The sequence below is a fragment of the Nicotiana sylvestris genome, chromosome 1 (genome assembly GCF_000393655.2).
Source record: "Nicotiana sylvestris chromosome 1, ASM39365v2, whole genome shotgun sequence".
Classification (NCBI taxonomy): Eukaryota; Viridiplantae; Streptophyta; class Magnoliopsida; order Solanales; family Solanaceae; genus Nicotiana; species Nicotiana sylvestris.
The window spans coordinates 162,401,290-162,425,600 of NC_091057.1; the positions used below are offsets into that span (position 1 = coordinate 162,401,290).

Below are 24,311 nucleotides of genomic sequence, written 5' to 3' on the forward strand. Positions count from 1 at the left end.
TCACAACTGGAAATTCAAACTATTATGAGTAATTAGCAGAAAATATCGGCTGTAGTGTTAAGTAGATTCAGATCTGATAAGTAAGTTACTGATTGGAACTTGATTTTAAAATGGATTACATGCTCCTACTAGTGTAAGATCAGGCATTCTTTGTTTTTTTTTAAATGCATTAGATAGTTCATTTGTGGATATAAGTCACGTACAAAGAAATCCTTAGGATGTATCGATCTGAAACTGATATGGTTTTTAGGAGTACGAGTTCAGCATGTTTGGTCAACCCTACACAACTCAGGTGACTATGTGTAGGATAATTGAACTCGAAAGTTGGCATGTTAATTTGAATTTAGAATTGATGATTTATTTGCCAATAATTAGGCCGTTGTGAATAAAATCAGTAGGCCAAGATTCAAATAAAATCAGTGGGAGATCAGGGCTCAATTGAGGGCCTAAACGTGACTGCTTCTGCTCAAACCAGACTTGGGCCTGACTCTACTTAAGGCCCAACGTCAGTCAGCCCTCCCCTTTCTTAAAGTTGACAATTTTTCCTTCCTTTGGGCTGCCTTTGAAGCCCAATCTGCTGAAGATTTTGGTTTGCTCACTAAAGCTTTTTATTCGATATTGTGATGTAATACCTTCATTGATGGTTTATTAATAAGGCTAATCAATTAGGGCCTTTTCTTTTATTTTAGAGACAATACATAATAGAAAATCACAGTTGCTTTAAGATTTTTTTTAAAAACAAGTGAGGCGCGCCCCGTCAAACAAAAATACAAAATCGTGGGGCCCTCAATAAATGATTATAATGAAATACTTAGAATTCGGGAGTAGACGTTAAGCGAATTTCACGGCCTTCCCTAAAGATAATAACGCGTTAGACACTTTAGGCGCGATTTTAATAAAATTACATTCCTAAACTCGGGTGTGCATTTCATGTGACCCAAATCAAATCCCAAAACGTTGAATAAAGTGTGTTTAGGATTGCGGGTGCATTTCATGTGACGCGATCCGAAGGCACGCTTTAAACGACATTCAACTTTCTTTTAAAAAATCAATATTAAATAAGAGCAGTTTAAAAGTAAAATTGGCACGTAGGTTCTTCATGTAATAAAATCAGATAAATGAGCTAAACACGACAGTTGAGCGACCGTGCTAGAACCACGGAACTCGGAAATGCCTAACACCTTCTCCCGAGTTAACAAAATCCCTTACTCGGATTTCTAGTTCGCAGACTGTTAACAGAGTCATAATTTCCTCGGTTCGGGATTCAACCGGTGACTCGGGACACCATTAATCTCCCAAGTGGCGACTCTGAAATCTTAATGATACATCCCGTTCCCATTGTCCTTTAATTGAAAAAACTCCTTTATGCCCTTGCGGGTGTAGTGAAAAAGAGTTGTGACAACAGGCAGAACAAATAAATGCACGTCTCAGACAATTGTTATGGGTATTTAACAATGCTTAGAACATGATATCTAGGTGAGCAGGAAGTATACAACATGAATTGGGACCAAGTGTCAAAGACCTATTAGCTTGCCTACTGATTTTAGACCTGTTAAATCTGCACGGTCTCAAATAACAAAGCACAGTTTTATAGTTGCAGAATTTAAATCGCCCTAGAGGCTTGCCTAAACGCATAACGGTGACATCCTAAAAGCATGGTATCTATATTAATTCGGAATGCAGTAAAACAGTGAACAGTTTTTAAAATGAACAACTTGAGATCCTATGGACATGCTTTCTAGCGGCATTAATTTAAGGCAGTGTTTGAAAACTCATTTAAAGAAACGGACAGTTAATTAAACCAATTCAAACATGAATTAAACTGATTTTAAGTTCTATAGGCGTGATTTCTATTGGAGCTGATTTTAATCTATATAGGCATGGTATCTAGTTATTAAAGCTGACTCTTGAACTTATAGGCATAATGTCTAAGAAGACAAATGTGAATACATGTTGTAACAAAACTGAACTTCAATTACTTTACACTCTATAGGCATGATATCTAATCATAAGGCTGATTTTAACCTTATAAGCATGATTTATACTATTAAAGCCATTTATATCCTATAGGCATGGTTTCTACTGTGGAAGTAAAGAAAACGTAGCAAATACATTTGAATTAACACAACCCTATAGGTATGGTATCTACCCGATTTACCCAACATATATAAATACCCACCCCTTTTCACTAATCACCCCAATGTTGTTTACAATAATTATTACAGACCAATGAATAAAAATACACAAATAAATAGTGGTTATCTATATGGAGCCTACAGTAGACCCAAATGACTTCCCAAGCCTCTAATAGCCTCAAATGCCAAAGTTCCATAGACAATTTCGTGTCTAGGTGTGTCAGAGTTCTCTAAGGATCTCAAGGATCCCGGGCAGTGCTCACACCTAGACCTTTTTTTAAACAATAATTGGCCTAGGTGCAGTGTAGAAAGGCCAGCTCTGATATGCCAGAGTTCAGAGAGATCTCAAGGCAGTACACATGTTAGAGGGGCAGAACCTAGTGTTCTAAGAGTAAAGTGAGAGTGCATAACAGTTGAAGGAATTTAATAGAAAGGTATGAAGACTGAAAAAAACTTTTTGAAAATCATTAGTACTGACACAGTTTGAGGAGAGTACCAAAATAGTAGACAATCAATTGGTTATAAGATAAATCCAGATTCAGAAGAGAACACTTAACAAATAGATTTCACATGGGGATAAAAGGATTGGGGGCACATAAGAGTCACATTGGGGTACATGGATAGGGTATAGACGAAACATATAGTCAACAAACTGCATACAACACTTAGGATCTTAGAGACTCAGTAGTTACGGCATAGATTATAGTTGGTATGTCTTGAACAGGATTGAACATACAGTTTGGACATGCTAGGTGAAGAAGTAAGCATGAAAGAGTGCAGAATATAAAGCATGTATTGATCAAGACATAATTTAGACATGCTGAGCAAAGAAGTAAATAGGAATACAAGTTGAATTCATAACTGATGAACTAATGCATGAATTAAACACATAGGGTTTGGATTTCAAAACTTTACTAGAGACATACCAGTTGAAGAAAAGGGTGCAAAATATAAAGCAAATAAAGTTCCAATATCTAGCCTTGGCTTTCAGCCGGCTAGATCAGTGAGTATCATAAGTAGCAGAAGAGAAAGAGAATTTTAGAGTGTAAAGAGTAGTGTTTTTTGAACTATATTGTTGTTTTTTTCTGAACTTAAAATAAGAGGGGGTTTATATAGTAATCAAAAGCTTAACAAATAAGGTAAGAGATCAATTAAGTAGCAAATCAGGAAAGTCACATGTAAATCAGCAAGTCCTTCCCTTAATCAAGGGACAATTAAATCAACGGTAAAGCATGCTAAGTATTTAAGGAAAAAAATCAAGTAAGGTTTGGGTATAGAGTAGGTTACTAGGGGTAAATGAACAGAAGTTTTAATTAAGGAAACAATCAGTAAGAATCAGTTAAATACAAACAAGACAAGGAAAAATTAATTAAGGCAGGCAATTCAATCAAATCGAGTAGAGAGATAAGAATTGAAAGTTTAATGGAAAGTATTCAAATTAACCAAGAATAAGGGATTCAGAATAATCAAGGGTTCAATCAAAGAAAAAGTCATGAAAGAGTCAGCATGTTTAGCATATAAAATAGGGTAAAACATGAAAAGTCAGGATTCCACATAACTTTAACAAAACAAATAGTTAGAACGACACTGATTCAAGGAGAATGTTACAGGTCTTAACATGAATAGTCAGGACGAACACAAGCATATAAAGTCAGTGAAAGGTCGAACCAAGAAATTTAGTAGAAGCATATTAGGACAAGAAAATCACGAGAAATCACAAGAATCTAAAGCAAGAATACAATCAGATGTACTAATACTCAGAAACTAAACGAAGAACCCAAAATATAAGGGTTTTCGGTACAAGCGAGTTAAGGTTGTAGCAGACTTACAAAATCAGTCAAAATACATGAGAAGCAGAAGATTAAACACAAAAAGTCATCGAACAATTTGTAAAAAGAAATTCCGAAAACCCTAGTTTAGGAAAGGTGAAAATCATACGATTCTTGTAAAGAATCTTAAGGTTATTGTAAAACTCACATAAAACAAGCCCAAATCACCTCAGATCTGTACAGATCTAAGAGGTTTAGAAAAAGAAATTAGGGTTTCGAAGAGAACAACATAGAGGTGAAGAAACATGCTCAGAAAACCATAGATCATAGTCAATATAGGACGATCTTACTCGGAATCACACTGGAATGGCCTGAAACAGGTGAGAAAGGAACCATAGATGCAAGCCAACTAGCCCTGGTCCCTTGAGGGCCCTGGAGATGGCAAGATTACGTGAGGGAGGCCATTGGAGGCCTGGGAGGTGGTGAGAAGTCATCGGAGATAGCCATGGACGAGGGTCAGTGAGGTTTGATTAGGGTTAGGTTGAGAGCTTTTGAGAGATGAGAGGAACAGAGGACGGCAGTGAGAAGAGGGAAATGATTAGGGTTTGGGGGGGGGAGGTATAGGTTAGTTTATTTTAGGAAGGGTCCTTTATGGTCGTTGATCTCTATGATCAACGGCCGAGATTAAAGGGTTTTGGGGGCCGGAGCGGGTTGCTGGGATTTGGGCTGGTAATTGGGTTAAATTGGGGCTGAAATTGAAAATAAAAATAGGCTAGATTTTAAATAACCACTTTCAACAACTATATAATTTATAAAAATAATAAATGATTTCTAAAAAATATTTTCGTGTGCTAAAATGATTTAAAATAATTGTTTAATATTTTAAAAATATAAAAGATAATTTCATGCATCAATAATATAATTATGCATTAGTAGGGCTATTATTGCAAAGATATGCAATTTAGCCTAAAAATGTAAATGCAATTATAAAAAAATGCACTAAAATATTTAAACAATATTTTGGCATAGATAAAGACTTGAGATGACTAAATCACCACAAAAATAATTTGAAGGATAATTATTGGAAATTTTATAAATAAAAAGGGGAAGAAATAAATCAATTTGGATCTTTTAAAAATTATAAAAAATGCTTATGCATGATTATTAATGTATATGTGCTATTTTGAAAGTATATATATATGTTAAAATATATGAGAAAAAATTTGGTATCAACAGTCGAGCATTACTGATGAAGCTGTAACGACTAGTATTCGAAATAAGATACTAAAGGGAATATTCTCTTTGGTTTGTACTATTAGGTTTTGTTGGAAATGTGTCTCATATATATAGACATAGGGGCCAGAAATAGGGGGCATGTTAGATTCATTTGTAAAATCTGACTTTTGACAATAATATTCTCTTTCTCCCTGTCTAAGAAACAAGCTTTACCTTTTTATCAAGATCCTTGTCCAAATTATTTCATATTTTTCCACCCAATCCAAGGGAGATTCTAACATTCAGGAACTCGTTTGTCACTTATCATTGTCAGAAGAAGTAACCGTCTAATTCATCTTTTATCGGGTAAATCACTCCCCCTATTTATTTGAATGTCATTTATTGTTATTACTTGTCATTAAATGCTACATTATTGCTCATACATTTCGAAACAGTTATTGCATGCTGGTGTCATTCTTCCACCAGATCTATCTAATGTTAATTATTTTTTTGGAATTTACATCTAGAAATATTATTGTTAACTAGGTTTAAACTCTTATCAAATAAATTTAATTATTTGAACTAAGTATTACATCTTTTTGGTCAAACATTCAAACCCAAGTTTATTCTCACTTTCGGATTCTAAAAATTTCAGGCTATGTTGGCTTAATACGGTCCTACACTTACAAATTAACTAAGTTGCTTTTTGGGGTGTACATATGTGGGGTTGATTCAAATTTTCTAATTACCAAACCAAACCAATTGTATCGGGTTACTAAAATTATATACCAAACCAAATCAATAAAAGTCGGTTTTTAAATTTCGGTTTTTCTCGGATTTTTTGAGTTTTCGGTTTTCCCCCCATGAAGTCTTCATAGCACAAAACGTAAAATTTGTGCTTCAAATATTTTTTTAATCCTAGTAATATCGGGTTGGTTTGGTTTCTATTTGACTTTTTTAGTTAAAACCAAGCCAAATCAAATATGGTCGGGTTTTTTTTTCCAACACCAAACCAAATCAAGCCAAACTATAGTCGGTTTTTTTTCTCGGTTTGACTCGTATTATCGGGTTGATGCGATTTGTCGGTTTCATTTGTACACCCCTAATTACTTTTGAAGATATTGCAAAAAATGTAAATAAAAGACCTCCTTCTATTCTCTGTCTTTAAGAGTATATATGTTAGATGTTTTCTCATATTTAACGTGTCAACGTTACCAATTTGTTAATCAACATACGTTTTTTCGAATTAATAATCAATGTACCATTTATCTTTAATTGGTACTCCATCAAATACTATCACCTTTAATTTATCTAGAAAAACTGAAATTCTCTTTAAGCGAAGTACTACGAATTAATGAGAGATAATAGTAAAGGCTACGATTTTCTCGGTGGTTATTTTCTGTCACCACAAGTATCATAAGGATAAAGAAAAATATAATTACTTCGAAATCACATCTTTGACAAGTAATAACATTTATTTTATTTTATTAAAATGTTAAAGTTGGAAGAACCAAAATATATATGATATACTGAATTGATATATTATGGATTGTAAACTAATCTTTTAAACTAACAATAGGGAAAGAGGAGGGTAGGGTTATATCCCCTCCTCATGTATTCAAATTTTTTGAATTTTAATATACGGGTAAGGATCAAGACTAATCCCACCAAAATGGTCACGTTATCTTTGTAAATGAAGCAACAAAATTCAACACATTAAGAATGTGGAATTCCCACTTCCCATAATTTTGGCAGGTTGGATATATTGTATAAGTCAGTAGGATATATACAACAGAGAAAGAGGAACCTGAAGTAATTAAACATTTTCTCCTGATCTCATAACTTCTTATTTGATTGAATTTTATTTATGAGAAAACACTTTTAAAATAATAACAAGACTTTTTTTTCTCGTTATTTTTAATGGCTAGACATATTGGCTATGTTTACAATATTCTAATTAATTTACACCACAATTTTGAATTACACAATCGATCATCATCTTTGCTATGTGGCATATGGTGAAAGTAAATATCAACGAGTGACAAGAAGGAGTTGTTCATATGGTTAACACCCCCACCTGTAACCCTAGGGTCGTGGGTTCGAGTCACCAAAAGGAGCAATAGCTCCAACAAAGGGAAATCAAAAAAAATTCCAAATACACGAGTAATTTTTCCTCCTTTTCCACTATTATGCAATTTGAAATATGGTAAAAGTAAATATCCGTCAAATTTTAATTCCTTATATGGGAAATTACACCTTGTAGAAATCTATAATTATAAGTATTTCAAGATTAATTTTCAGAAGGAGAATAATTTTCTGCTCGATTTATTTTAATCAGCTAACCATCATTAGTTTAAAAACATATACTATGACTGTATGCCATACTTTCACTCTCCAAAGATTTGTTCGACACTATTTTCTTTTCTTGTTTGTCCAGAAAAATAGTTGACATCTTTTTACGAATTGATACTAGTTAATTTTCATATTCTCAGTGCCTTCGCTCGAACCATTGATTTTCTTTCGGATATAAGAGGTCAATTGGTGAATCATAGTAGCTCAATTGATTGGGTACTATTTTTACCTTATTAATAAAATAAGGGGCCGTTTGGTATGAGGTATAAGAAGATATATGGGTGGTATAAAAATTTAAGACCACCTTAATACTCTGTTTAGTTAGCAAACTAAGTATAAGTTATCCCTGTGTTAATTTTAACACCGGAATAACTTATACCTTATAGAAGGTGGGGTAATTAGCACCGGTATAACTTATACCTTCTTCTTAGAAATTATACAATTGTCATTCTTAATATAACATACCAAATAATGAATAAACAACAATCCCAGCATAACTTATCCCAACATAACTTATACCGGCATAAGCCCTATTCCAACCAAACGACCCCTAAGAGTTCAATTTTCCGTCCAATAACCCCTCCGCATTTTCTCTCACCTTTACCCTACTTTTAAAAACAAAACTAATGAGCCAAGTAGGGGTGTCAATGGATATTTAAAAACCGACTAAATCGACCGAACCATATGCACCAAACCGATTTTTAGATTTCTTTTAATAAAATTGTAGGGTTTTATATAAATCTATAACCGTACTGATAATTAGGATAGATTTTTTATTTATAAAAGTAAATCGAAAAAATACCAAACCGTACCGAATAAATTTACATGTGAAATATATATTTATATAATAATTTTAAAAATAACAAAGTATTAATTTTTTTCTTGGGCCTTGGAATTATGAAAATGGATACAAGCTAACAAGTAATTAAACTCAAATCCTAATTCTCAAATTATGCTATTCCTACTGAAACTAAATTATTTTCAGCATATTTATTAGCAAGACACAAAGTATTCTAGTGATTATGAGTAACAAACTATAATGTATTGAATATGTTTCCTTTTGTATGATGTGAGTTTATCTTTTTGAATATTTAATCTTCTATAGACTTTATTCTCGTGTCCCAACTTGCTTAATATCTTTTCACTCGTGTGATTTATATTTTTTTTTGTCTTTGCTTAGTTTCTTTTACTCTACTGTAGAACAGTTGATAGCAGTGTTTTAAAAAGTACTTTTGGGGAGAGCCCTGGGGTGAGGCGCACCAAAAACGCCCTGAGGCAATGGTGTGGGGCGAAAGTCTCAAGAGTCGTACGCCTAGCTTCGGGACATACGCCCGGGCATTTGAGGTGCATTTTTTTTAGTGTTGTGTAAGCCCCAAAGACTTTTTCAAATTAAAACAAAATTTGTTGAATAAGTCCTTCATATAATACCCAACTTCTCAAAAGTCAGCTTGGTAATTACTCAAAAGTTTTAAAAAGGAACTGAAATATATTAAAGGTAAAAGTCAAGATCTTTTTTATTGATTGAAGCCCTAATTCATGATCTTTCCCAATTCTTTATCTTGTCTGCTAGTGTGCTAATATCTCCCAAAAGCAACGAATATTCAATTTTTTTTACAAATACAAAGAGAACTTCATTCTCCTTCGTAGCAGCAAGTTCAAAGTTCAAATTACAGGTTAGTCATCTTTTTTGTCTTTCATGTAGAAAACTTTATCTTTTCGACTCAAGTTAGTTGTGCTTTAAAGTAGCGTATAATAGATTATTTTAACTAATTTTTTGTGGGGATGAGGCGCGCGCGCACACACATACACACACACACACACACACACATATATATATATATATATAGTTTTGTTCAATTTTTATGCAATTTTATCCGATTATAAATATTTACTGTAATTATATTTTTTCATAAAATATTCAAAATTAAATACCTATGAGGCTTGCGCCCCGTGCCTCGAGGCTTACACCTCGCTGAGCCATATGTCAAACGCCTCGCCTTACGCCCATACCTTTTAAAACACTGGTTGATGGGTCTATATTCTGGTCATCTTTCATCTTTTCTTAATCTATCACCCTTTAAACAGTAAAAATATCTAGAGAGTTTGCGAGTCATATAAAAGTACGGATGTTATTGCATTCTACTTTTACTAGTGACTTTTACATAACATTCAAAAAAATATCGAAAAATAAATCGAACGGTACCGATACTGAAAAGAAACCGATATGATTGGGACGATTTCGAAAAGTCTAATGTTAATTAAACACAATAGAATAACCGAAAAATTAATATGATATAAATTTTATAAAATAACCGACCTAACCGAACCATTCACAACCCTCGGGCCAAGTAAGTAAAATAGAATAATATTGTATTTGAATCTATAGTATATTAAAAGAAGAGTAGTGAAGCATGGGATTAAGCCAAGTGGCTTAATGAGAAAAAGCCACTTGGCACTTTTAAAACAAAATTTAAATATATTTTATGACAAAATCTAATATAGATTAACAGGATTATGACAAAAATATAATCTAAATTATTCAAGAAATATTTCTATAATGAAAGTTCTATTTAAAGAATATTCTCCCTTTAATTTTGGTCCAAGTAATAAACGAAAGGAGTGAATTTAACTGATTTTCCTTCATGATATATTTCCAACTCAAGGTTTAGTTTATGTGATATTATCCCTTTAATTTAGGTGCTTAACAAAATATTTGGTTTGACTTATATGATATATGCAACGTCATTATTTATCTATATTTATATTATAAAGCTTTATTTTTATAAGGGATGGTAATTTACAATGTAGTTATGTCGGGTATCATATTAAGAGTAAGACACATAGCAAAATTAGGACAAAGCTAATAAAAATTGCAATAATTTTTTTTTTAATTAATAAATTATATTTATATATTTATATCCATAGCAATATTCATATCTATATCAATAATTTTTAATACATAAAGTAAGAGGATAGTTTGTAATCTATATTTATTAAAAGGAGAATAGTGAAGCATCTATATTATATTAAAAGGAGAGTAGTGAAGCATGGGGTTAAGCCAAGTGACTTAATGAGAAAAAGCCACTTGGCACTTTTAAAACAAAATTTAAATATATTTTATGACAAAATCTAATATATATTAACAGGATTATGACAAAATCCAATCTAAATTATTCAAGAAATGTTTCTATAATAAAAGTTCTATTTAAGGAATATTCTCCCTTTAATTTTGGTCCAAGTGATAAACGAAATGAGTAAATTTAACTGATTTTCCTTCGTGATATATTTCCAACTCAAGGTTTAGTTTATGTGATATTATCCCTTTAATTTAGGTGCTTAACAAAATATTTGGTTTGACTTATATGATATATGCAACGTCATTATTTATCTATATTTATATTATAAAACTTTATTTTTATAAGGGAAGGTAATTTACAATGTAGTTAAGCCGGGTAACATATTAAGAGTAAGACACATAGCAAAATTAGGACAAAACTAATAAAAATTGCAATAATTTTTTTTGAATTAATAAATTATATTTATATATCTATATCCATAGCAATATTCATATCTATATCAATAATTTTTAATACATAAAGTAAGAGGATGATTTGTAATGTGGTGAAACCAAGTAGCAAGCTAATAAGAAGTCATTTGGCAATTTTAGGATAAATTTTATAATTAATACTTAGAAAAAAATATTATTAATGGAAGTAATTAATATCAACTCTATCCTAAATTAAACGTAAATCTTCTATATCCCTCTTCTTCTTTTTTTGGTTTGTTTTGTTTTTCATTTTCAGCTTTTATGTCTTATGATAGGCTATTACATACCAGACTTAAGAAAGTTAAAATAAGTAATCGTAATAATGAACTTTACATTGGTAGATTGCTAAGAACTGTCAAATTGTAGATAAGGCGACATAACTGAAGTCTAATAGATAAAATAAAAAAAATTGAAGAATAAAAAAAATTAGAAACAATGTGAGGATACTTATACTAATAATTAGTTTTGAAATTAAAATAAAATAAATATGCAATACTTAAAAAAATATTGACTAATTGAAACAATTTAATAATTTAGAGCAATAGTTTAAAAATAAATTAATATTTATGCAAGAATAAAAATTTACATATCTATTTATATTATATTTGGATAATTATATTAAATGAAATGAAAAGTTACTGAAAAAACACATGAAAATGTGATAATGAAATGGTTTAAATAAATAAATTAAATAGCTAGATAATATAATATTATTGATACATTTAAATGATAAAAGTCGCAAGTAAGAGGATAAAGCGTAAAATACATTAAATTTCAAGATTAAAAAATTATAATTCTCAATGATTATTAAAAGGAAAATAATCAACACATTAAGTCAGTTGGTAAACTAATAAAAAATTATGTGACAGTATGACAATATTAAGTAATGAGCAATATAATAACTATAAGCAAAGAACAAAAAGAAAAAAATATGTGGAAGGATAAGACATTTGAACTTGAGATGTAAAATAAAGTTTTAGTAAGAATTTTGTTAAAATAATATGATTTAATATGCTCAAAAAAGATAGATCACAACCTGGCATATTTAGTAGTCTTTAATATTGATCGCGGAACGAAATGCAAGTAATAAAATCAAGAGTTTATGTTGTTACAGATTTTTAAAAAAATAGCTTATCCACTACGAGATTTGAAAAATGATTTCATGTCCTCTTTTTTTTTAATATCTAATAATTATCTATAATTTTTATATGAAAGTTTAAATACTAAGGTTATTTGGACATAACCTAAATTATACAAATCATAATTTGATATAATTTGTGTTTGCGCATCGCGCGGATACTAATCTAAAATTGAATAGTAAAGTCATGCTCAAAAGTGGTCCCAAAGTCACACAACCAATAAAACCTTTGTAAATGATCAGGTTAAAAAAACATGCTAAAGTTAGTGGATGCTGGCCGTATCTTAAGGGGGACCCCGCTTGGTGGATGCTGGCGACAGGTGTCGGCACGCCAACTTTATTTTAAATAAGCTCGTTTAATACCAACTAATTAATAGATTAGTGTACTATTATCCTTTATTCATTAACCGAAAAGACTTTTTAGGTTTTTAAATAAAAATAAATCATCTCGAGAAGCCACCAAGCTCGGTAGCCTGTGCATTGGCGTGTGTGTATATGTCTGTTTTCTAAATAAAATTAAATTTATTTCTCTCTCCGGGACCAATTGATTAGGTTAATTGCCTAAAATTAGGTGAGTGTTTAGTTAGGATAATTACTTTTAAGAGAGGGTTGCATATATTCCTTGATGCGTGCCTTTTTTGGAAACTTATCACATTCAACAGTTTTGATGCAGAAATTGACCTTTACATTAATTACCCCCCTTATTTTATTCATCTAATTGATTAGTGACAACTATTGAAAGACTATTTTACCCTCTGTTTTTTTTTAAAAATAAACTCTATACTTACTTCTTTTGTCAAATGAAATTGAAATTCTGGAGAAATGAAGACTACTTTATGCTAAGGTCCTTTTACCTCTTGCTCCTTTCCTTCTTTTAGTGATTGAAAAAGAAATGTTAATTTTTGAGGTGGAAGTATAGATTTTGAAATGTTGATATAACTAAATATCCCTTATTATGGTGAGAGAACTGTAAAAGGGAAGGATAACACTTTTCGTTGCTCCTTACTCTCTCTCCCTTCTTGATTTTCTTTTTTTAATTTTGTAGAAAAAGTAAATTTTTATTATTACAGATTTATTCTTCTTTTCTGATATTATTGTCTCGTTTGTTAAGCCGAGAATATCCCGGAAACAACTTTCCTATCCCCGGGATAGGGATAAGGTCTGCGTACACTTTACTCTCCCCAGACCTTACTAGTGAGATTTTATTGGATTGTTGTTGTTTTAGAAAGGTAAATTAAATCTGAAAACTTCGACCCACAGAAGGGCAAGTACTGCAAGTGCTTTTCTCTTTTATAATATTTTTCATACTATAAAGTTAGTTTCAACAATCATGTAAGAATTGCAACAGATTACGAGGGAACTAAACATGTTTTTTCATACTGTTTTAGAGAAAGTTATCAAATTGCTGATGCATTGGCTAAATGCAGTGCCTTCCTTCAGACATAGACAATCGAATATATTTTGCTCAATTTGGATTCAATTTGTTTAAAAATAAAATGTACATATTTAGAAGTATGGGTACCTCCCGTCTGCCTATTTCCCTCTATTGTGTTAGTAAAATTGATGTCCTTTTAGTTCTTATTAGTTTAGTCACCGTATTAGGGCGCCTGCAGTGACATCTTGTCTTATTCTAGTTTGTTTTGTGGTGTCTGTTAGTGATTACCCCTAGTCCGCCGGAGTTATAGTGGCTGCAGTCTGGGATGCTCAAGTGTGTTCATGTCCTCGGGGCGTGCGGGGGGTGGGCCGGGAGGTAGGGCGGGGGCTAGGAGGCGTGTTGGGATGCAAGGGAGGTAAAGGGAACAAGGGTGTCCATCGGTTGAGAATTGGGTCATGGAATGTAGGTTCATTGACAGGTAAATCTATAGAGCTGGCGAAGATCCTTAAGAAGAGGAGGGTCAATATAGCGTGTGTCTAGGAGACAAGCTGGGCAGGTTCGAGTGCGAGGGACGCATATGGGTATAAACTTTGGAACTCTGGAACCCAGAAGGGTAAGAATGGAGTGAGTATATTGGTGGATATGGAACTTAGAGAGTCTGTTGTTGAGGTTAGACGAGTGAATGATAGATTGATGATTATTAAGTTGGTGGTTGGTCAGTGCATTGTAAACGTCGTTAGTGCCTATGCGCCACATATGGGCCTAGATGAGGAGGTTAAACGGCGCTTTTGGGATGGGTTGGATGAGATTATATGTCAGATATCACCTACTGAGAAGTTATTCATATGAGGGGATTTCAATGGCCATATTGGGTCGACCGCAGGTGTGTACGACGAAGTGCATGGAGGCTTCGGTTTTGGGGAGAGAAATGGAGGAGGAACCTCGTTACTGGACTTCGCTAAGGCTTTTAGGTTGGCGGTTGCTAACTCTTGCTTTCCGAAGAGGGAGGAGCATTTGGTTACTTTTCAAAATGCGGTAGCGAAGACTCAGATTGACTATCTCCTCCTCAGGAGGCGCGACAGAGGGTTGTGCAAGGATTGCAAGGTGATTCCAGGTGAGATACTCGTGACGTGACATAGGCTCTTGGTGATGGACGTTGGTATTATGGTGAAGAGGAGGAAAATGACTGCTCGAGGAAGACCGAGAATCAGGTGGGGAGCCTTAACTAAGGACAAAGCTCAAGAGTTGGAAGAGCGGTTGTCGGTTATGGGAGCTTGGAGGAGAAGTGGTGACGCGAACTCTATGTGGTCAACTACAACAAACTGTATAAGGGAGTCTGCGAGAGAGGTGTTAGGGTCTCGACGGGCGTCTCCGACAGGCACAAAGGAGACTGGTGGTGGAATGAAGTGGTACAAGGTAAAGTGGAAGCGAAAAAGGAGGCGTACCGGGCGTTAGTGGGGAGCATAGGAGAGGGGGAGAGGTGAGCGTTCATGGAGAGGTATAAGGTAGCTAGGAAGGAAGCGAAGTTGGCGGTCACGGAGGCTAAGACTGCGGCTTATAGTCGTATGTACGAGGAACTAGGGGAAAAAAGAGGGGAGAATAAGTTATTTAGGTTGGCCAAGCTAAGAGAGAGGAAAGCTCGGGATTTAAATCGAGTGAGATGCATCAAGGACGACGATGGTAGAGTATTGATGGAAGATTCCCAAATTAAGAAGAGATGGCAGACTTACTTTCAAAAACTTCTTAATGAAGTAGGGGATCAGGATATTGTGCTCGGTGAATTGGAGCATTCCGAGAGTCACAGTGACTCTGGGTACTGCAGGTGCATCGAGGTTGAGGATGTCGTGGGATCTATGAGTAAGATGAGTAGGGGCAAAGCGATCGGGCCCGACGAGATTCCGGTAGAATTTTGGAGTGTGTGGGGAAAACAAGTTTGGAGTGGTTGACTAGGTTGTTGAATGTTATTTTTAAGGCGAAGAGGATGCCAGATGAGTGGAGATAGAGTACGATGGTCCCACTGTATAAGAACAAAGGTGATATCCAGAGTTGTAACAATTATAGGGGTATCAAATTACTGAGTCACACTATGAAAGTATGGGAGAGAGTGGTTGAAGCAAGGTTGAGGATGAAGGTGTCCATCTCCGACAACCAATTTGGTTTCATTCCGGGTCGTTCTACTACATAAGCTATACACCTTATTAGGAGGTTGGTTGAACAGTACAGAGATAGGAAGAAAGATCTGCACATGGTGTTTATTGACCTGGAAAAAACGTATGACAAGGTTCCTAGAGAAGTTCTCTGGAGAAGCTTGAAGGCAAAAGGTGTGTCAGTTCCCTACATTATGGCGATTAAGGACATGTATGATGGGGCAAAGACTCGGTTTAGGACAGTAGGAGGCGACTCTGAGGATTTTCCGGTTGTTATGGGGTTACACCAAGGTTCTGCGCTCAGTCCGTTCCTATTCGCCCTGGTGATGGACGCGTTAACACATCACATTCAAGGGGATGTGCCATGGTGCATGCTATTCGCCGATGACATAGTTCTGATTGACGAGTCGCGAACCGGTATTAACAAGAGGCTGGAGGTTTGGAGACAAACTCTTGAATCTAAGGGTTTCAAGCTTAGCAGGACAAAGACAGAATACCTGGAGTGTAAGTTCAGCGTTGAGCAGAGGAAAGTAGGCGTGGATGTGAGGCTTGAATCACAGGTCATCCCGAGTAGAGACAGCTTCAAGTACCTTGGGTCGGTTATCCAGGAGGGAGGGGAGATCGACGAGGATGTTACACACCGTATCAGGGTATGATGGATGAAGTGGAGGTTAGCATCTGGAGTATTGTGTGACAAAAGAGTGCCACTGATACTCAAAGGTAAGTTCTATAAAGCGGTGGTTAGACCGGCCATGATGTATGGGGCTGAGTGTTGGCCGGTTAATCAATCACATATCCAGAAGATGAAGGTAGCAGAAATGAGGATGTTGAGGTAGATATGCGGGTATAGTAGGATGGATAAGATTAAGAATGATGATATTCGAGAGAAGGTGTGCGTGGCTCCCATTGATGACAAGATGCGGGAAGCAAGGCTCAGGTGGTTCGGGCACATTCAGAGGAGAAACCCAGATGCTCCGGTAAGGAGGTGCGAACGGCTGGTGGTGGAGGGCTCGAGAAGAGGTAGAGGGTGGCCTAAGAAGTATTGGGGGGAGGTGATTAGGCAGGATATGGCGATGCTTCAGATTTTCGAGGACATGACACTTGATAGGAACGTGTGGAGGTCGAGTATTAGGGTGGTAGGCTAGGAGGTAGTTGAGTCTTGCCTTATGCCATAACTATGGGATACCAGTTTGGTAGGGATACTATTTTGCTTTTGCTTTGTATCATTCTTCTTGATTTCATGTTGTTCTTATTATTCATATATATATATATATATTTCACATTATTTCTGTGGTGTTACTAATATTATCTTCTTTTGTCCTTTTGTCTTCTTGAGCCGAGGGTCTTTCAGAAACAACCTCTCTACTCCTTTGGGGTAGGGGTAAGGTCTGCGTACACACTACCCTCCCCAAACCCCACTAGTGGGATTTCACTAGGTTGTTGTTGTTGTTGTATATTTAGAAGTATGGTAAGTAACAATAGTTAATAATTTAAAATATTTAAAAATAATTTTTAAAAATATTTTTTTGATCCTCAAGTAGTAATAGCTTCAAATAAATTAAAACGAAAAGTATATATCGTCACAAATTATTGCACAAGAATTTAACCCAAATATTTTGACTAGGTGAAATAATTTTTAGATTTTTAGTAGTATAATTTAATCTATTATACATGAATTATTAATTTAAATTATTATAACTAATTATATGCAGTTACCTTTAAGTATGTCATACAAGTTGTCAAAGATATTAAGCTCTTGTTAAAATAAAATAAAAAGATATTAAGTTCTCAATTTTCTATTCACATGTTGCAGGTGTTAATATTCGATCAATCAATGCTTCAACTTTCGTCAGCAAAAATTGACAATTTTTAACCGATAAGGTTAACGTCACATATTTGACCCTACAAGATGATTGAATTGTATTCGTAAATTAAAAGGCTATTTATATTACAAAATAAAATCGTCTTTGTATTGTTAAAAGAATTGTCTTTCATTTCTTAGTCTTGCAACCTAGAATAATTTTTGAACAGTGCTAAAGTACACTTTCAAAAAAAATAAAAAATAAAAGAAGCTTAAGTAGGGCTTTTGTTTTTTTGTTGCAAAAAATTAGGGTTTATCATTACCAGCGACTAAATGTGCAATTTTTACATTCTTATAATGCGGTGTTACACGCTGATGTAAGTTAAGAATTTAAAAGATTAAACAAGAAAGCTCTTATCATTAATATCTTCTCCAAACGAGCAAAATATCTTGAGTTTATTGACCGCCAAATTAAATGCAACCTTACTTGAAAATTCTAGATACAATGGATAAATTGCAGTAATTTTAAAATGTTGAAGGCAACTGCAGTTTGGAGAAAAGAGTAAATAAAATCATATTATAAGTGATACCTAATAGCTTGTTTGATACACTTTCTTTTTTAGTTTGTTTCCCGAAAAATAATTTCTTTTATGTACAAATAATTGAACTTTTAACTTTTTATTTCACCCAAAGAAATAAATCATTCTTAACCTTATTAATTACTTGCTCGAATGCAAAATTATTGCGCGAGAGATTTTATTTACTGCAATTAGCTCGAAGACTCTTTGAAAAAAATTGTTAATTTTTTTTTTTGCATTACATAGTCATGAGATCGCAAAAAGAAAAGAGAAAAAAATGATAGTAGTGATAATTGAACCCACACTAATTATTGCGCGAAAATTGTTCACTGATATTACTGGCAAACCTTTGGAACACCAGCATAAAGCTTTATCTACAAAAGCGGGATATAGTCCAAAGATTATTCAACCTACTAGTAAATTTGCCCGCTCTTCGCACGATCATAAAAGAATTAATGCAAGCAAATATATAAAAAGATTAGTATGCTTATATGGATTTAGATATTATCTCTTTATAATGAGAAGAATACCCTTATATAAATAAAATTATATTTGAGTTGATTCGTAATTTTAATTTAGTTAGAACATATGCTTCTCTATAATTTGTAGTTAATCATATATTACTAATGAAATTTATTAAGTTATATCGAGTTAAGACAGATTCAAGGAGTATTAACAATAAAAAAAAAGGTTAACACTGAAATTAGATAAAATTCATCTTAAAACTACTAATAACGTACATAAAAATATTTAAATTATTATTAGTTGTATAATGATTACGAAGATGATAAATTATATAGATGAAATATACTTCCTGATTAGCAACAAAAAAATCATTAGGGAGAGCACATCCTCTTGCCACTGCTTGCATCACAAATTTTAAAACTTGTGTATTGAAGTGTTGTTTTTGAAGGGTACATACCTTGTATATGAAATAAACAAAACAAATACCATTTTGTATTTCTTTTTTATGTCAGTCAATGAGTTTTGACACAAAAAAAAAAAAAGGGTATAGTAATATCACACTCAATAGAAGAACAATAAAACATGTATGAAATATTAAAACAACAAATATCATTTAAATTAATGCATCTATATTACATTCACAAAAATAAAATATGTTTATATTGTCTCATCCTCATGTATTCCTACAAACATTGTAGATACTTCTCTAGCGTAAACAAATCACATGTATAAATGAGTTTCGAAGTAGGTGTGGTAGGAAAAGTAGGATAAATTTTGAATGAAACAACTAGAAAAGACATTAACTTTCAGGCAGAGAAAAGAATAAATGGCCTTTTCTTTAACCTTCTTACCCAGTTGTTTCAACCCCCAATAGTTGCATCACATTACCCCGTCTTCGTATATAATTGTTCACCCTGCCATAACATCCGTCCTTCTAGTCTAATGTAGTCACCCAATTAATTTGCTCTCCATGAATATTATGGTAGCCCATGCATTCCATGGGCATGCAAGTTACTTTCAAACTTGTACCTCTCTGAGAGGAGTGCTTGGATCTGCCTAATATCGTTTTTGCCGAAGATATCACGAATCTCTCCCCACATGAGATGTTGATGGTAAGGTTTTGAATGTATTGAGCATCGGCAACTAACGTCTATTGTCCTTTTTGAAGACTTACATGAAATTTTTTTTACTCTGTATTTATTTGTAAGAGCAGAATTTAACCCTCTTGTTCAGAAACCATAATAGAATTACTAATACATTTGCATAATTTTTAGAAGTAATAACTATAAGAATTCGTAATTGAAAATAACATCCTTTTGGAACGTCATGAGTATTAAGGAAATATAAAGAACAGATAAAATATACATATAATTGAAGGTGTAATTGCTTGTAGGTTTGGATCATTTATCCAAAAGACGTCATTTGTGAATGCCATTTATCTTCAATGACTTGGTGCCAGACAACTTTTTTTATTAGTGCCAAACAAATTTGTTTTCCAAGCAACTTCAATGACTTGGTTCCACGCTATCAAGCAATTCACAACTGTGAAGCACAAAAAAAATTTGACAACTTTGAAAGTTTGAATGCACCAAAAAGTAAGTCACAACTCTGAAGGAAAATTTTTAAAGGTCACTACGAAAGCAAAACACTCTATTCCTTATGGGCTTTGAAAGGACCTTTGTGACTTTTATTGTTTCACTTAGGATACATCATCCTCTAAAAGAAGTTTGTTGCAGGTGTTGAGAAACAGCAAATAGCCCTCTCCAAAACATCTTCTGGATTCGGTCAATGGTTAGTCCATCAACTGCCGATGCTGTTATTTTATAGCGGACTCAAAACCTTAAAAAAAGATGATTTATTTTGGCCAGTCAAAAAAGATCATAGTTGGAAATTTTGATACAAATATAGAGAAAATAAAAAAGATGGATATAAGAATACCTATCGAATGAACGATGAAAAGGAAAATAATACCAAACCTGCATCAGTCTCCTAATTCGCCAAATTATCATGAATTTATCAAAAGAATTTTTTCAGAGTCATAGAATGCGACTCAAAGGAATCCCTTTTAGATCTCCTGACAAAGGAAAAAGGAATGACAAATAAAGTTATTAAAATACTCGAAAGCAAGTGGCTAAATTAAACTACATAATCACATGAAAGGATATTTTACTTGTAGGAAGGGATGAGAGTGAAAGCGATAGAGAAAGTAAGGGAAGAGAGAGAGGCATTTTTTTCCAGTCAACAGAGGCAACTATGATTAGGGAGATAGAAGAGAAAGGGTCTGTCATTATTAACCGACTGTTGGGAGAAAGAAATAAATAAGCAACCGTTAGGTTTCTTATACAAAATAAGAGAAACGTAAAAAAAAATAGGGGGAAAAATGTAAAATTGTCAAAAATGGAGAAAAAAGATAAATACAATTGTTGGGCATTGGAAGGTGCCACATCACCTTTTTCATTTCCAACTTTATATATATATATATATATATATTATTAATTTCGCAAGAAATGCCTTATTTTTAATCTATGACATTGACCCCTACATAATATAATTAACTCTAAAATTAGTACAACAAGAATGGGACATAAAACACCTTACCTTTGGGGTTCCTAATTAACCTATGTCAACTAGGAGCAGTAAGTTGGAGCATAACCTTATTATGCAGTCTAATAAACAATTCAGTGAACGTTTGGCCAAGCTATAAAATTTAGCTTATTTTTGTGACGACCCAAAGGGCCATCACCTGTCTTCTTATCCATTCTGTGCTTCCGAGGCCTTGAAAACCTCATTTAGAGTTGCCTCGATTTGCGTGTGCAGTCCGAGCGCGTGGCCGGAAAGCTTAAATATGAAATTTTGTGAAAAATGTTAAGTTTTGATGCTAAAATGAATAAGTTTGACTTTGGTCAATATTTTGGGAAAATGGACCCGGACCCGTGATTTGACGGTCCCGAGGGCCCGTAGAAAAATGTGGGACTTGGGCGTATGCCCGAAATCAAATTCCGAGGTCTCAATCCCGAGAAATAAATTTTTAAGTAAAATTGTTTTTTGAAAATGTTTAAGGAAATTGGAAAAGAAATCTGATCAGAAAGCGATGCTATCGGGCCCGTATTTTTGTTTTGGTGCCCGGTACATGTCTTATATATGTTTTAAGTTCTTCCTGTAAAATTTGGTTGAAATCGGACGTCGTTTGACGTGTTTCGGACTTAAATTTCTAAATTAGAAACTTGATGAAGTTTGAGTATTTTTTTTTGATTTTGAGGTTTGATTCATTGATTTTGAGGTTATTTAGGTGATTTGAACGCACGGATAAGTTCGTATAATGTTGTTGAGTTAGTGCATGTGTTTGGTTAGTAGCCCCGAGGGCTCGGGTGTGTTTCGGAAAGTTTCAGACTTAAGAAAAATTGCAGAAAAAGCAGTTCAGGTGTTGTGGTATTTCCTTCTTCGCGTTCGCGGGATAGCCCTCGCGAACGCGATGTGTAAAATGTTGCTGAAAGAACTTCCTTCTATGAGAACGCGTAGCCCAGGTTGCGAACGCGAGGCAACGGGGGGCTATACCTTCACGAACGCATTCCTGGCCGCGCGAACGCGAAGGCCAAATGGGCCTGGGCAGGGGGAATGGGTAGAACACCTTACGCGAACGCGACCCCAAGGACGCGAACACGAGGGCTCGAGGAGATACAGATTCGCGAACGCGAAGGCCAAAAATCCTGACCCATCGCAAATGCGAGAGGTCTATCGCGAACGCGTAGAGTCATTTTGCCCAGTTATTTTAAAACCCTAAAAACAGAACACTTACGGGATTTCTCAAAATTTCACAAAACCTCTTCTTCTCCAAAACTCTTAGGTGATCTTTGAAGCAATTCTTCACCATAATCTCTTGGGTTAGTAATATTTAACTTATTTTCTTCCATTTTCATCAACATCTATTGAATTTCTAGGCCTAAAACATGTAATTAAGGGTAGAAATTAGGGAATTGGGTAGAGTTAGGGCTTTTGATTTTTCTTGATTTAGACCTCGTTTTGGAGTCGAATTTGAAAATAAATTATATATTCGGGCTCGTGGGTGAATGAGTGATTTGATTTTGGTCCGAACCTCGTGTTTTTACCAAGCGGGCCCGGGGTTGATTTTTGGAATTTTGGGAAGAATGCTTGGAAAACTATAATTAGGCATTGGGTTCGCATTGTTTAACATTTGTTGATGTATTGAAGTTATTATTGTATAGATACAATCGATTTGGAGCCAAATTCGAGAGGAAAAACGGTAATTGAGGATTGATTTGGCCGTGAAAGTTTGAGGTAAGTGTTTGGTCTAACCTTAGCTTGATGGATTAGGAGTTGAGTCTTATTTGCTACCTACTAATTGTCGAGTACGACGTATAGACATGGTGACGAGTATCTATACGTTGGTGTCTAGCATGATCGTGAGTCTTTATATTGCGGATATTCTGATTTTTGTTGTATCTTTCATGCCTTAATGATGATTTCTATATGTTGTAAAAAGCATGTAAACGAAATTGTGATTTTTGAACTTCGAGAAGCATTGGCTCGAGTTATAATATGAATTGTAAAAGTATATGAGATAATTGAACCCTTTGGAGCATTGACTCAATTGGTAAAATGAGTTATAAAGTAAGAAGTGAAAGAAAAAGAAGGAGTTATTGAATTGTTCCCCTGCCGGGATGTTTGTTGCTTTGGTAATTATCTCCCTTTTCGGGATGTTGAGATTTATTGATATTGTTCCCTTGCCGGAATTCAGCTGTTTAATTGTATTCCCTTGCCGGGATTTCTACCATTATTTGTCTACTCCCTTGCCCCTTTGTTTGTGATTGTTGTTTGGGTGAGGAAGAGTGTTAAAGTACGAAGGGTGATGCCGTGCATTGTTTGCTATTGTGAGGAAATAGTGTAAAGCACGAAGGGTGATGCCATGCCGTACGATGTACCATTCCATACCGATATTCATTGACTATGTGGTGAGGAAAGAGAGTAAAAACACGAAGGGTGATGTCGTGCACATTACTATGATACGATTGATTTGGTGAGAACGAGAGTAAAAGCACGAAGGGTGATGTCGTGCACATTTTTATTATAAATTTTGTTTGGGTAAGGACGAGAGTAAAAGCACGAAGGGTGATGCCATGCAAATTGTTGAATTCTGATTCTTGTTGATATTCTGGCTTTGTTGTTTCTTTCTTTTATTGAGGTTTTCTATTTGGAACTGTTACCTCCCCACAACATGTTTCCCCTTCCCACATTGACTGATTATTTCCTGTATTTCTTTTCCGTTGTATATATAGATGTTTGAACTGCACAGGTTATTTGGTAGTCTGGTCCTAGCCTCATCACTACTTCACCGAGGTTAGGCTAGGCACTTGCCAGCACATGGGGTCGGTTGTGCTGATACTACACTCTATGCTCTTTTGCACAGATCCAGGTATTGGACAGCAGCAGTAGCGCGGGAGCCAGCCTTCAGTCTACCGAGACACCGAGGTAGCCTTGCAGGCGTCCGCAGGCCCGACGTCTCCTCTATCTTATATTTCATTCTGTTATCTCATGTATTCAAGACAAACAATGTTATATTTCTTTCAAACGGTTGTATTTAGTACCCTTAGTAGTTCGTGAGTGATGTGACATCAGTTCTTGGGTAGAGGCGTATGTCGACTTTCGCATTATTGTTCAGCTTATTTAATTTAAGTCTTCCGCTAACTTATTTAATTCTGCTGTTCTCATGCTATCACTGATAATTGTTAAAAGAAGTAATATGTTAATGAAAAAGGTAGTTAAAGGTTGGC

At 34.5% G+C, this 24,311-nt stretch overlaps 1 long non-coding RNA gene across 1 annotated transcript; it reads right to left on the minus strand.

Moving 5' to 3' along the window:
- Positions 1-19,724: 19,724 nt before the first annotated feature.
- Positions 19,725-20,815, minus strand: LOC104232515 (uncharacterized). Its single transcript, XR_712355.2, has 3 exons — positions 20,693-20,815; positions 20,461-20,596; positions 19,725-20,361 (listed from the first exon to the last, which is right to left on the minus strand). It is a non-coding gene; the product is annotated as an uncharacterized lncRNA (long non-coding RNA).
- Positions 20,816-24,311: the final 3,496 nt, after the last annotated feature.